General features: G+C 42.2%; 1 non-coding gene across 1 annotated transcript; it reads right to left on the reverse strand.

Annotated features, from left to right (window-relative positions):
- Nucleotides 1–1354: 1354 nt before the first annotated feature.
- LOC133807539 (small nucleolar RNA R71) lies at nt 1355–1461 on the reverse strand. The gene has a single exon (XR_009879445.1). It is a non-coding gene; the product is annotated as a small nucleolar RNA R71 (small nucleolar RNA).
- Nucleotides 1462–4129: the final 2668 nt, after the last annotated feature.

A 4129-nucleotide genomic window follows, 5' to 3' on the forward strand; every position in this document is an offset into this window, starting at 1 on the left:
CTGAAAAGGATTATGATTATTGGACAAAATACTTGAATGGTGCAAGATTAATTTCTTTCATTTTAATTTTGTGAGGGTATAGACATATATCTTTGCCTTGCATAATCTAATAGAATTGGTGCTTGATATGAAATTCTTGAAATTAAATTAACTTAGACATAAGTAATTTAATTAGAGAGTTAAACCCATTTGATTTCGACAGAAACTTATCGACTTGATTAGAATTCTTGATTAGTAAACTGTCAGTGTGCCATAGCATTTTCATATCATTGCGTAAAGTAATTGCAAAACAAGGGGAATTAATTATCCTAGCTTACCATTTCATTATCAATTGATTTTCATATTACATCCCATCAACTTAGATTTTAAATTCAGCTGTTAGTTATTTTTAATTGCATATAAAAAAATCAACTTCCAATTTAATTTGAGTTTGGTTCTTTTGTTTTTAATCATTTTGCTAAACTCTAATTTCACAATTTTAAGCTTAAAAACAATCCTTGTGGATACGATATTGGGTTCTTATCACCTTATTACTTGTTGACAGTGTACACTTGCACTCACATTAAATTTTACACAACAAGTTTTTGGCGCCGTTGCCGGGGATTGTTTAAAGTCATTTATTGTGAAATTAAGTATATCACAATTTGGTTTAAATTGTTTTTGGTACTAACTTGGGGGATTCTCGTGCAATTTCAAGTTTATACAGTGTATGAACGAGAATCAAGACCCTGAATTACTTCCCATTGATCTAGAAATTGAGCGTACCTTTAGAAGAAGGCGAAGAATACAAAAGTCAAAAAGGGAAGTAGTAGTGATGGATGCTGAGCAAGGGGCTCAACAAGGAGATGCCCAGAGGGCAGCAAATCTATCAGGAGTCACTCATGATCCACCAGTAAATATAGCAGGAGTTGCTCAAGATCGAGTAGCTCAAGGGGGAGTAGCTGCCAACAATGGGCAAAATGCAGTTATTGTGGCTGATGACAGATATCATGCTATCAGGCACTATGCTCTCCCCCTCTTCAATGAGCTCAATCCAGGCATCGTTAGACCAGAAATTCAAGCAACACAGTTTGAATTGAAGCCATTCATGTTCCAGATGCTTCAAACTGTGGGTCAGTTTAGTGGGATGCCAACAAAGGATCCTCACCTTCACCTTCGCTTGTTCATTGAAGTAAGTGACTCTTTCAAGTTGCCTGGAGTGACAGAGGATGCATTGAGACTAAAGTTTTTCCCATACTCCTTGCAAGACAGAGCCAGAGCTTGGTTGAACTCTTTGCCATCTGATTCTGTGAGTACTTGGCAAGAGTTGGTTGAGCGGTTTTTGATGAAGTATTTTCCTCCCACTAAGAATGCCAAGCTCTGCAACGAGATTACTTCATTTCAGCAACTTGATGAAGAATCTTTATATGAGGCATGAGAGCGGTTTAAGGAGTTGTTGCGCAAATGCCCTCATCATGGCATTCCTCATTGCATCCAGATGGAGACATTTTATAATGGTCTAAATGCCTACACTAGAATGGTGGTTGATGCTTCAGCGAACGGGGCTCTTCTTGCTAAGTCCTATAATGAGGCATATGAAATACTTGAGAGGATATCCAACAACAACTATCAGTGGCCCACTTCTAGATTGTCTACAGGTAGAAAGGTGGTTGGTATTCATGATGTAGATGCCATCACTTCTTTGGCAGTCCAAGTCTCATCTATTTCTAATATTCTCAAGACAATTAATATGGGAATGAATCAGCCAATGGGGCAGCCCATGGGGACACAAATGGGGCTTATGGAGAACATTTCTTGTGTGTATTGTGGTGAGGGCCATACTTTTGACAATTGTCCTTCCAATCCAGCAGCTGTGTGTTACATGGGGAACCAAAATAGGAATAGCCCTTATTCTAATTCCTACAACCCATCATGGAGGCAACATCCCAACTTCTCGTGGAGTAATCAAAGGGCTGGCCCTAGCAATTCTTCTATGCCAAGACCAAATTTCCCACCGGGTTATCCCCCACAAGCACCACAACAAAGGCCACAACAACAAGCAATGCAATCTAGCTCTCTTGAGAACATGTTGAAGGAGTATATAGTGAAGAATGAAGCCATGATCCAAAGCCAAGCTGCATCATTGAGAAACTTAGAAAACCAAGTTGGGCAGCTAGCTAATGAGCTTAGAAATAGACTGTAACGACCCAAATTCAGTGTTTAGGCTTAAGGGCCTGGGGAAGTGTGCCTGGAGGGCATAATGGGATTTTGTGTGTGACTTTAATGAGCTTAATGCATGATTACGATTTATTACACGTTATGTGATTAGTTGATTAATTGAGATGCATGACTATGTGAATTAGTATGCATGTAGACCTGATTGTCTTAGAATGAGCATGATTGTAATCTGGCCATGTTTGGGCATATCTGTGATAATTGTACTATGTGAATTGTGCCATGTGAGTGTGATGTTTTTATCAGGATGCACGCATCGAGACGGTCCTAGTGAGCCAGTTAGTCTAAAAGTCACAACGGGATGTTGTACCCGGCTCGGGAGGAGCCTAGGGGTACTTCGGGAATCTTATAAGTTGAGTTTAGAAAGAGTGATTAGTTATTGGTATTTTGGTAACCATTTGTAACTGCTGTGAGTAACAAGTTTTAAGATAGGAAGTGGTAGAATTGAAATGAAAGTGTTAAGACTTAAGTACCCTTGAAGGTTTAGCTTAGAAGGATTAGTAAGGAGGGGTAATTTGGTCTTTTGGCAAGGCAAATAGACATTTTGCAGCTGGGATTTAGGGGGTACGGTTTGGGCATTTGGGTTCACTTGTGGCTTTGATAAAATTAGAAGAGAAGGAAAAGAAGAGGAGAGAAAGGCTAGGGCAAAGAAGAAGAAAGAAGAAGAGGTGTAGAAGGGGGCTGAAGTGGGAAGCTTAGAAGGAGATCAAGGGAACTTTTAGGGTGGATTCTACTCTTGAGGTAAGGATCTTATGCTTATTTAAGTTTGTTTTCTGTGTTGGTTGAGGAATTTAATGCTTGAGTTAAGATTTTCATGGGTTTTGGTTTGGGTTGTTGAGTTTGAAATCAAAGGAGTGGATCTTGTGTGTATTGATGTTTTGGATTTGATTCTAGTGTTTATGGGGTGTTAGATTGTTCATATGAGGTTTGGACTTAAGTTTTGGGGCTTAGGTTTTGGTTTGGGGTGATTTGGAGAGGTTAAAGCTCGGGAAAAATTGCAGGAAAAACCCAGAATTCTGGGTCTGCGAAGGTGTGCCGCGGCAGGGTTTTTGTGTGCCGCGGCAAGGGAGCTTCTGCCTGATGGGTGCCGCGGCACAAGGATGTGGTGCCGCGGCACAAGGCAATTTTTCAGGATAGCTTTTTTTGGCAATTTTAGGTCTTAGCTCCGGGGGTTCGGGGGATGCCTCCGGGGTGTTGTTTTAAGGTTTTAGAGGTCCCGAGAGTGCGGGATTGGTCCCGGAAAGTGGTTTTGGGTTTGGTTAGTATTAAAAGTGTTTTATGTGTGTTGTGACTAGGATTTCGGAGAGGCTCGTGCTAGAGGACCGTGCTCGTGACCGTGGTGCATCGGAAAGCACGGATTACAGGTAAGAAAACCGTAACACCCGAGATTAGGGCATGGCCCCACTGTGTGATTGTAGGGCATGGCCCCGGATTGTATTACGTGCAAATGCTTAACCTTAAATGAACCGTGATGTGTGTGAATGTTTATTTTGAATGTACTATATGTGTGATTATGATGAAATGAACGGCTTAGGCCGGGGCGGCCGTGGGGCCGAGTACGGCGTAGGCCGGGGCGGCCATGGGGCTGAAAGTAACACACAGCACATGGGATGCTTATATTCAGGGGACCCAAGGGATACATGAGTTATCCTCGCGGTGAGAACCGAAACCCCAGGCCTTGGTAAGGCCTCAGGGGCGGCATGGCCGTACTTGTTTATTATGATGGTTTGCCTATGTGTCAGTGAATTATTGCCAGCTATTTGTTTTGCATATGTTATGTGTTATTTGGGTTTTCTTGCTGGGCTTCGGCTCACGGGTGCTCCGTGTGGCAGGTAAAAGCAAGGAGTCAGTCAACCGGCCATGAGTATGGAGAGCGTGGGGGCGGCGCGTACATGTTCGGCCTGCCCGACTGCTT

This window comes from Humulus lupulus, chromosome X (assembly GCF_963169125.1).
Source record: "Humulus lupulus chromosome X, drHumLupu1.1, whole genome shotgun sequence".
NCBI lineage: Eukaryota > Viridiplantae > Streptophyta > Magnoliopsida > Rosales > Cannabaceae > Humulus > Humulus lupulus.